The sequence below is a fragment of the Callospermophilus lateralis genome, chromosome 8 (genome assembly GCF_048772815.1).
Source record: "Callospermophilus lateralis isolate mCalLat2 chromosome 8, mCalLat2.hap1, whole genome shotgun sequence".
In the NCBI taxonomy this organism is placed as follows: Eukaryota; Metazoa; Chordata; class Mammalia; order Rodentia; family Sciuridae; genus Callospermophilus; species Callospermophilus lateralis.
The window spans coordinates 84078429-84090019 of NC_135312.1; the positions used below are offsets into that span (position 1 = coordinate 84078429).

Consider the following 11591-nt stretch of genomic DNA (forward strand, 5'->3'; position numbering starts at 1 on the left):
CTTACAGAGAAATAGGGATAACAACAATACCAACCACAACAGAAAGTACATCCTCAGCAAAATGACACTGCAAACAAGCCAGTTACACTGAGGTATGATCAAAGGGCTAGATTTGCCAAGTGGACCTAAGAAGCCACGTTGGTACAGTCATGGTCTTGGGAGGAGTGGGAAACCGAGGGAGCTGGTTGTGCCAATCTCAGACTGACAGCTGACACTCACTCCTAAAATGTATGGTCTGGCCTTAGTGGGGAAGGCCATGAGCAATACTGAAATGGAAGAGAGCAATAACAGGAGAAGAGAAGGTGTGGATGATGCGGGGGCAGCATAGGAAGGGCTCAGGGGGGATCTGAGGTGACTAGATTAAAAAAGAAGTTTCTGAAAAGGGAAAAGAAAGAAGGCCACACCTGGGCTCCTCCTTAGTCATAGCTGGGGAAGCTCAAAGCTGTCAGGAATCTCACTCTTGTGAGAGCCAGGGGAGGTGAGAGACCAGCAAGGCCCTATTGTAAAGAAATAGCTCATTTCTCATCACCAGAAGAGGTATACGGAGAACTATCCTATGTCCTTCCTCACACCACAGAAATCTTTAACTAATGAGTAGTGTGGAGAAAACAATATGTTCATATACGTATAAACAGAGCATCCTAACCAAGAAACCCTAAGAAAGAATAAAAATAAAGTTATCATAAAACCAATGAAAATTATAACTTGAAATTCCTACATGCATTGGAAGAAAATGAACACAACTCTTTTGACTTTATGATGAAGCTGGATGAGAATGAGAACAAGGGGAAGAGACTGAAATAACTTGTCGAAAGTAATTCAGTCATAGCTTTATTTGTGATTCATTAATGGGGGCAGCTTCCCGTCTATAAAGTAGAATGATACTCCCATCTGGCCATAGTAGAGCAAGGGATTTGTAAGGGAACAAGGAAACAGAAAGACAACAGAAGAAACAACAGATTGGTTAACATCAGGTTACCTCAGATTACTTCAGTATAAGGGTTAAAGAAGAGGGGATTCCTTACCATGTAGACCAGATTTAGGTAGACTGGAACCTCCCATTTTCAGGAAAAAAAATTGTCTGTTTTGAGATCTGCTCCTTTAAAATTTTGGTTGGATTATGTGGCTTTTAGCATTTTGGTCTGATCTGGTCTCTTGGGACCAAATGCCCGAGCTCCATCCAGAACAATGGCCTCCCATAATTTCTGTTTAACATACTTGGTATGCTATTGTGTGGTACGGTCAGGAAAAAGAAATGAATTTGTGAGGCTTAACTATATGTTGGGAGAAAAAAAAAACTCATGCATGATTCTAGAAAATCTTCTGACAGGTAAATTGTGAAGAGTTTATTTGCTATATTTCCTATTCTAAATAAGTCTGGGCTTCACAAAAAAAAAATGAAGGATCATTTAAGGATTTGAAAGAGAGTGAGCTAATTCAATCCATGTTTTTTGAAGATAGCTTTAGTTTCTTAGTTTCTTGAGTGAAAGATAAACTGTACAGGTAAGCAAGTGGTCACACACAACAAAGTCAGTTAAGAAACTATTGTGAAATTTCTGTTGACTTTTTCATCTATCACCTACTTACTGAGTATCTACAATATGCCAGGCCCCATCTAGGGCCTCTGAAAATAGCACTGAGCCACAAAGTGTCCCTGGGCTAAGGTAGTTTACATCCTAGCGAGGTGAGACCTCTATCACAACAAATAGACACATACAGTGTCAGGTGCTATGTGTATGTGCTATGAAGACAAGTAAAGCTAGGAAATAGCCCAAAGAATGAATGATGCTGGGGTGAAAAGGTCAGAGAAGACCCCCTGCAGAAGAAGAACCCCCCCCGCCTACTTCCGCCATTTGTCCTGAGACTTGAACAAAATGAATATGTAAGCCATGATTTGATCTCAATGAGAAGATAGTATTTTGGCAGAAGTCAGGAGCTAGGGGTAAGTGTTAAACCAAAGTAGTTGGAGACTCTCCAGTCATTGAGAGAGTATTTAAACAAATCTTGATGCAAATAGAAGAACCGAAATGACAAACAGAGATGCTGGGTGTGGATAGGTTAACTGTGAAAAGAGAAGCTGAGAAAAGAGAGACTAGAACACTGAAAGATTTGGAGACTTCCAGTTACCTCCAGGCAGATTTAACCAGGAAAATGTCTTTTTTCTTAAGGTGATAAATTCATTTTTCTCTGATGAACACAAAGTTAAGAACGTTGCTCGTGGTAGTAATTAGTCAATCTTTTTTCCCACCATTCATTATGAATAATCCTATTGCACTAGGAGGAAAAAAAAGAAAAACAGGAAGGGGGATGATTTGGCCACCAAATGCCTTAGAGAAAAAGGATCCAGTAAGTTTTTCCAGGAATGTAGTGTTTCAGCCCCTCCCAGCTTAAAAGGGAATCTGGAGTTGACCTTCTTTGTTGAGAGCCACAACCAAGTCAAGATGGCGCCTGGCACTTTGCCAGGGGGAGTGGTTTGTGAGGCAACGCCAGTGAGCCACTAAGATGATGAGGATTCCTTATTGGCTGACTGCTGTATCTAGATGATGTTAATTAAGTTAAGCTGTGTGTAATTAGTTAAGCATATATACCTCTGCTGTCTGGCAATAAAGTGGCTCCTGCTACCTTGGGTGCCCACTACTTTTGAGTTCTTGCTCAGTTCCGTTGAGTTCAATCGCAATAAAGTAGTCCCCTCTTGAACCTTCAAGTTGCTTGTCACCTCCCAGTTATTTGTGCCCAGCGAGACTGTGGCACTTCTTCAAAATTATTGTTCCTTGTAAAATGGTACAGCTACTCTGAAAAATCATTTGGTAGTTTCTTTAAAAAACTAAACATGCACTTCCCATATGACCTGGCAATTGCATTCTAGGGCATTTATTCCAGAGAAATAAAAACACATGCCCACATGAAAACCTGAGTGTGATTGTTCACAGCAGCTTTATTTATAACTCTTAAAAATTAAACACAACCAAGGTGTCCCTCAGTAGAGGAATGGTTGAACAACTAGGGAACATTCCTACCATGGACTACTACTCAACAATAAAAATATACAAGCTATATTTTTTAAAAAAAATAACTTAACCTTTATTTGTTTTTATGTGGTCCTGAAGATCGAACCCAGTGCCTCACCCCTGTTAGCTCTACCACTGAGCCACAATCCAGCCCAAGATACAAGTGATTGATTGATACATGCAACAAGTTGGATGGATCACAAGGGCATTGTACTGAGCTGAAAACTCCAAGCTTGAAAGATCATACACTGTTTCTACACTCTCAACAAGAACGATGTAGAAGAAAAGTTTATTTTGGTTCATGGTTTCAGAGGTTTAGTCCATTGTTGGCTGAGCCATTGCTCTGGGCCCAAAGTAAGGCAAAACATCATGGTGGAAGGGTATAGTGAAGGAGCACTGCTCCATTCATGGAAGCCAGGAAGCAGAGAGAGGGAAGGAGAAAGGAGCATCAAGGAAGATGAACCCTTGCACTGCCATACCCCCGGTGACCCACAGCCTCTGGCCATGCCCCACTATTCCATTTGGCCATTCAAACCAGGATGAACTGATTAGGATATCTCTGTCATAATCTAATCATTTCACCTCTGACTATTCCTGCATTAATTCAGGAGACTCTTAGGAGATACCTCATATCCAAACCAGAACAGTAGCTATGGTTTTGATATTTTACTGATTGCCTAAGATCTAGCCGTGGGGAAAACTGAATGAGGAGTACATAGACCCATCTATACCATTTTGATAATTTTTGTGAATCTGTTAATTTTTAATTAAAAAAGCTTTGAGATTTTTAAAACCTACTCAGGGTCTCTAGACCTAAAAGGAAAAATTATCAACCACTTATTTCTGATTCAGGAAACTTATACACATTTAGAGTTAATTTTAATAAAGCATATTTGCATTTCACAGAATGTTATGGACTCTTCAGGGTCGTCTAGAATAGCACACATTTTAAGCAGAAATAATCTCTAAAATATCACTTTATGGCTTCTGAAAAAAAATTGGAGTCTGATCTTTATGACAGACAGATCCAGGATAATTCAGAAGTAAATTCAGCTTTTGTTTTTGTTATTATTTGGATCTGGCGTGTGTCCCCCAAACTCCAAAGTCTTATGGGTTTGTCCCAATACAGCAATCCATTGAAGGATTCGTGGTTTGAATGAACTTTTGGGAGGTGGTGAAATGTGTGGGAGATGGGACCTAGTAAAAGGCTGTAGGTCATGGGGACATGCCTTTCAGACTGTATTTGTCCCTGGCTCCTTTCGCTCTCCCTCTCTCTCACTGGCTTCATGACCTGAGCAGCTTTGTTCTGCCCCACACTTCTGCCATGATGCTCTGCCTTATCTCAGGCCAAAGCAATGGAATTGGCCAACCATGAAATTGTAAGCCAAAGTAAACCTTTCCTCCTCTAAGTTGTTCTTGTCAGGTGATTGGTCATGCAATGAAAAGCTGACTAAGGCTTTGTGGTAGTTTAAGAAATTACCTCTTCTTTTCATTCTTCCAGGTCAAAAAGACCAGTGAGATATTCACTTGTAATTTAAGTTCAGGCCAGTCCATGCAGGGTGGCAAGAGCAATGTAGCTGTCTATAATGTAGCTTCAAGATGCTTTTTCTGAATTATTATATTTGTAGAATGCTCCATGGTGGTATGTTGAGAGCCACAGCTGAAGGGGCCCCAGCAAACTTTCAGACTGCCAGCTGATGAGCTGAAGGGGCCCCAGCAAACTTTCAGACTGCCAGCTGATGATTGGCTCACAGCAGCCCTAGCAACATCTGATTGGCTCCTCTGCGGTGATGCTCATTGGGCTGTTTCCCTGCCCTTTCAGACCACGGAGCTGCTCATTGGGGGACTTTTTTGGCTCCGCCCATGCGACCCAGCCAATCGGCCTCAAGAGCAGGAGGATTGTGGGAGGAAGAGGTTGTTGGGGTGTGTGGCTTGTGGGAAGCTGGTGGTGGCAGTTGGGCTCTGAGGGTTTTTTCCTGAGGAGCTGTTTTGTTTATCGTGTGTGGTTCTAAAAATAAAGTTAGTTTCTTTTGACAAGTGGCTCCTGAATTGTGCCCAGCCAGACTGCGGCAGTGGTATATTCCCAATTTAAGAAAATCCACCTTCTGTCATATATATGACCCTTGCTTTCTGACCATCCAATATTTGGGTGACTCATAAAGGTTTTGTTGTAGTTTTAAGATGGGGTCTCACTATGTTGCCCAGGCCAGCCTTGAATGCTTCAGCTCAGGTGATCCTCCTACATCAATCTCCCTCCTAAGTAGGAGGAATGAGAGGCATGTGCCACATGCCAAGCTTAAGAGGTATTCAATTGCACTGGTTCTCCCCTTGTGGAGGCCTTGTCATTCAGGATGCCAAGCTCAAGTGCCATCAACTCTTAAGTTTTCCCTGATCTCCCTCCCTCCACCCATTAGGATACAGAAGCCCCTTGATCAACCATAGGGTCATTCCCAATAAATCCATCATAAGTTGCAAAAATCATCACCATAAAATTCACTTAATACACCTAATCTACCAATGAGTGTCACAGCTTACCTTTAACGTGCTTAGAACAGTTACATTAGCCTGCAGTTGGGCCAAAGCACAGGACATAACACCGATTTTAAAAGAGTATTAAGTATCTCACGTAATTTATTGAACACCCGTATTCAAAAATGCTGGCAGAGGGGGTGTAGGGGTTGAGCAGACCAGTCGGTGAGGTCGGGGGCCAACCACCACTGTGATCCTGCTGGAAGTGAACAACTGCCGCATCAAGGAGATGCTCATGCTCAAGTTCACGAATGCAGCTTCCGGAAACAAACCAGGAGCAGTAGAAGTAACATTTGCAGATACTCCCATCGTATGTCAAATCCTAGTGGAGACAAAATGAAAGTGATGATCTGTATTTCTTTGAGTTCTACAAGGAACTTCAGGCACATGGTGCTGATGAGTTATTAAAGAGGGATTATGGGAGTTTCTTGGTAAATCTAGAATCAGGATACAATGTCTCTTTGCTATCGTTATGATCTGAGTGCATCAATACAAGTTATAGTTTATAGATTAGAAAATATACATGAATAAAATAGTAAGTATAGCCATAATGACTCCATCTTTATAGTTCCCATGTGAAAATGTTATATAAGCTGTTTTGAAGAAGCATTTTAAAAAAAAAAAAAATGTTTTTCTGTGCTTCATACACCTGCAAATGTACTTGAACCCAGGATGTACAACACAACTGTGCTCAAACCCAGGATGTGGTTGTCTAATTCTGCTCTGCTAACTGCTTTTCTCAGCCCTTGTATCCTGCTTGTTTGCAATTTGTAGATTCCATAAGACGAGGCTTTCTTCCTTAAATATTAGAACCAATATTAGAATCTAATATTTTCTTCCTTAAATATTAGGCCACTTGGGCTCTGGCAGAAGCATCCCTGGCCAGGAAGGGAGAGATAAAATAAGATTCTTTAATTTGTTTCAAATCCAGTCTTTGTGTGCTTTCTGAGCAGTCATGCCATAACACTACATGACCTCGAAAATCTACCTACGTCCAAGGATTTCACTGTGCATCAGGCTGGCATGTTGAAGAAAAGTGTTTTGCCTCTGTCTTTGAGAAATACTTCCAACTCAAGAAGAGGGCAAGGAAGTTATAGGGCAGTTATCCATTATAGGGATGATGTGACCTTGTACTTTGAATCTAAAAAGGACAGTCACAGTAGTCTTCCACTCAGCGTTTAAGGATGACAATGATGTGGTTATTGGAAAGGTGTTCATGCAGGAATTCAAGGAAGGACCCAGAGCCAGTCACACAGCCCCCACCCCACCACACACACCACCCCACCTCACCCCCCTTTCTCTCTTTGTTTAATGTACTTTTAAAATTATTTATTTATTTTTATTCTAATTTGTTATATATGACAGTGGAATGCATTGAAATTCATATTACACATATAGAGCACAATTTTTTATATCTCTGGTTGTATATAAAGTATATTCACACCATTCCTGTCTTCATACATGCACTTAGGGTAAGGATGTCCATCTTATTTCACGATCTTTTTTACCCCCATGCCCCCTCCTTTCCTCTCTCACCCCTTTGCCCTATCTAGAGTTTGTCTAAACCTCCCATGCTCCCCCTCCCTACTCCACTATGAATCAACCTCCTTATATCAGAGAAAACATTTGGCATTTGTTTTTTGGGGATTGGCTAACTTCACTTAGCATTATCTTCTTCCATGCCATCCATTTACCTGCAAATGCCATTATTTTATTCTCTTTTAATGTGAGGTAATATTCCATTGTGTATGGAATATTACCACATTTTCTTTATCCATTCATCTACTGAGGGGCATCTAGGTTGGTTCCACAGTTTAGCTACTGTGAATTGTGCTGCTATAAACATTGATGTGGCTGTGTCCCTGTAGTATGCTGTCTTTAAGTCTTTGGGGTATAAACTGAGGAGTGGGATAGCTGGGTCAAATTGTGGCTCCATTCCCAGTTTTCCAAGAAATCTCCATACTGCTTTCCAGACTGGTTGCACCAATTTGCAGTCCCACCAGCAATATATAAATGTGTTTTCCCCCACATCCCTGCCAACACTTATAGTTGTTTGTATTCTTAACAGCTGCTATTTGTAATTATTATTTTTAATAGCTGCTAATTGCTAGAGATGTTGAACATTTTTTCATATCAACTTAACAAAAGAAGACGATTGTATATCATCTTCTGGGAAGTGTCTGTTCAGTTCCTTGGCCCATTCATTGATTGGGTTATTTTTGTTGTTGTTGTTGGTGGTGGTGGTGGTAGTGGTGTGGTGGTGGTGGTGGTGTGTGTGTGTGTGTGTGTGTGTGTGTGTGAAGAGTTTTTGAGTTCTTTATATATCCTAGAGATTAGTGCTCTATTTGATGTGTGTGTGGTAAAAATTTGCTGCCAGTCTGAAGGCTCTCTATTCACTTTGCTGATTGTTTCTTTTGCTGAGAAGAAATGTTTTAGTTTGAATCCATCCCAATTCTTGATTCTTTATTTTAATTCTTGTCCTACATGAATCTTATTAAGGAAGTTGGAGCTTATCCAATATCATGGAGACTTGTGCCTACTTTTTCTTCTATTAGGTGCAGGGTCTCTGGTTGAATTTCTAAGTTCTTGATCTACTTTGATTTGAGGGGTTTTTTTTTATATCAGTGACAAATCCTCTAAAGGAGAAATGAGGAAAACAACCCCATTTACAATAGCCTCAAAAAAATCATAAAATACTTGGGAATCAAGAAAGAAATTAAAGAAGATCTTAGAAGATGTAAAGATCTCCCTTGTTCTTGGATAGGCAGAATTAATATTGTCAAAATGATCGAAGCATTATACAGATTTAATACAATTTAAATCAAAATTCCAATGACATTCCTCATAGAATTAGAAAAAGCAGTCATGAAATTCATCTGGAAAAATAAGAGACCCAGAATAGCTAAAGTAATCTTAGCAGGAAGAGTGAAGCAGGTGGCATCACTATACCAGAACTTAAACTGTACTACAGAGCTATAGTAACAAAAAGAGCATGGTATTGGCACCAAAACAGACTGATAGACCAATGGTACAGAATAGAGGACACAGAGACTAACCCACAAAACTACAACTATCTTATCTTAGACAAAGGTGCCAAGAGCATGCATTGGAGAAAAGATGGCCTCTTCAAAAAATGGTGCTGGGAAAACTGCAAATCCATATGCAACAAAATGAAATTAAACCCCTATCTCTCACCATGCACAAAACTTACAACAATTTTTTATCCTCATGACCAAGTGATTGACTGGGAGCTATGGCTGGCTGCTGCTGCCCAGTATCCACAGTTATCTACTGCACGTTGCTAGCTATCTAGGGAAAAGACCAAACTTCAAGTTTCTAAGTATTATTTCTACTGGATTAATATTGCTTTTTGTAAAATTGTACTTTGAACTGTCATTTGGGGGCTGAATGTTAATTGCTTTTCTTCTACATGCCCACAACATGAGACTTACCTTCAGCCCGTAAGTCATTCAGCCATCTTTTACATATTCTAATAACATACCTGTGATTCCACTGAATTTTAAGTTTTTTTCTGGCAAAAGCTCAATCTTAAAGTATTTACTATAGTTCTTCTAAAATACGCAGGAAAGAAATGTTGGTTGAATTGAATTTATACAATCATATAATAAACTTCCCCATATGAAAATTCAGTCCCCAGGATTTAGAGGGTTCTGAAAATATTCAGAAGCTAGGAAGCTAGGAAGAAAATAATCCTTGGATTTCTAAAGCACAAGCAGGCAAACTGAACTTAAGTAGGAAATTTAGTTGCAAACTGTAAAGCAAGCATCTCCTTAGGGAAAAGTGTGATTTGGACAAAACCTAATTTGAATGCAGATGTTCTAGACTAAGATTAGTGCATGGTGAGCATTTAGCATAGTGCCTGGCAAAGAGCTAGGACTCAGTAAATACTACCTACTACACATTTCATCAATTGTTTTTTAAAATTTTTTTATTGATTTTTATTATTTTTTTAAAATACACAACAACAGTAGAATGCAGTACAATTCTTATTACACATATGGAGCACAATTTTTCATATCTCTGTATATAAAGTATGTTCACACCAATTTATGCTTTTATACATATATTTTGGGGGTTTTTTGCATTACAATTCTTAATACACATATATACCACAATTTTTTGTATCTCTGTACATAAAGTATGTTACACCCAATTCAAGTCTTCATACATGTACTTTGTATAATGATGTCCATCACGTTCCACCATCTTTGCTAATCCCCTGCCCCCTCCCTTTCCCTCCCACCCCTCTTCTCTCTCTAGAATTAATTTAATCCTCCTATGCTCTCCCTCCCAACCCCACTAGGAGTCAGTCACCTTATATCAGAGAAAACATTTGGCACTTGTTTTGGGGGGATTGGCTAACTTCACTTAGCATTATCTTCTCCAACGCCATCCATTTACCTGCAAATGCCATGATTTTGTTCTTTTTTAATGCTGAGTAAAATTCCATTGTGTATATATGCCAAATTTTTTTTATCCATTCATCCACTGAAAGACATCTAGGTTGACTCCACAGTTTAGCTATTGTGAATTGTGCTGCTATAAACATTGATGTGGCTGTGTCCCTGTAGTATGCTGTTTTTGTCCTTTGGGTACAGTGTGAGGAGAGGAATAGCTGGGTCAAATGGTGGTTCCATTCTCAGATTTCCAAGAAATCTCCATACTGCTTTCCAAATTGACTCTACCAATTTGCAGTCCCACCAGCAATGTATGAGTGTATCTTTTTCCCCACATCCTCGCCAACACTTGTTGTTGTCTGTCTTCATAATAGCTGCCATTCTGATTGGAGTGAGATGATATCTTAGAGTAGTTTTGATTTGCATTTTTCTGATTGCTAGAGATGATGAGCATTTTTTCATATATTTGTCTATTGATTGTATATCCTAAGAAGTGTCTGTTCAGGTCATATGGGACAGCATAAAAAGACGAAATTTAAGAGTTATTGGGATAGAGGAAGGCATAGAGGCCCAAACCAAAGGAATTAGCAATATGTTCAATGAAATAATATCAGAAAACTTTCCAGACATGAAGAATGAAATGGAAATCCAAATCCAAGAAGCCAACAGGATGCAGAACGTGGAAAATCACAACAGATCCACACCAAGAACATTATAATGAAAATGCCCAACATACAGAATAAGGAGAGAATTTTAAAAGCTACAAGAGAAAGGAATCAGATTACATAAAGGGGTAAACCAATTAGGATAATGGCAGATTTTCAACACAGACCCTGAAAGCTAGAAGATCTTGGAATAACATATTTCAAACTCTGAAAGATAATGGGTGCCAACCAAGAATCTTGTATCCAGCAAAATTAAACTTCAGATTTGAAGATGAAATAAAAACCTTTCATCAATTGTTAAGATGTACCATTTTGCACCTTTTATCCTGAAGATTTAGTATGCACTTTGCAAGCCATGGCATCTTACAATCTCTGTCATCCAGATGTAATCTTGATGGGGTTGTTTAAAACCTTCCTATGACACCATTTAGTAAGATAAAGTAAGTACCAACAATTAAGTATTTGAGGTTCAGCAAAAATATGCAAATTATAATTGTGCCTGGTTACATCCTGATCTAGTGCCTGTCACAGAATTGGTGCAAATATGTGCTGAATAATAACTAATATGATAACCTTCGGTTATAATTTAAATTTTAAAATACCTCATAAATTGGAAATGTGTCTAAAAAACAAGAGCTCCTTTCCATTGGTAATGCCTATAAATGTCAGTAGAATGTCACCCTCATTCTGTCTCCTATTCAGACATTGGCATCACCAATTACTGCAGGAAAGTTGCACATTAGAAAGGCAGATGGTATTTTGCAAATATATGCATTGAAGGGACAAAGGCGTAAGTGCCAATGGAGCCTGGGGCCTGTCACCATCCCTTTTCTACACAATTGATCTGGAACTGCTTCCTGTTTTGTTTTGTTTTGTTTTAATTGAAAATGCCTTCCCTGTATTATTCACTTCCCAAAACCACATGCTACTTCATTTTTTAAAGTAATATGAATTTCTTGGTTATAATTATA

At 39.3% G+C, this 11591-nt stretch overlaps 1 pseudogene; it reads left to right on the forward strand.

Annotated features, from left to right (window-relative positions):
- The first annotated feature begins 226 nt into the window (after positions 1-226).
- LOC143405736 (actin-related protein 2/3 complex subunit 2 pseudogene) lies at positions 227-6849 on the forward strand (annotated as a pseudogene).
- Positions 6850-11591: the final 4742 nt, after the last annotated feature.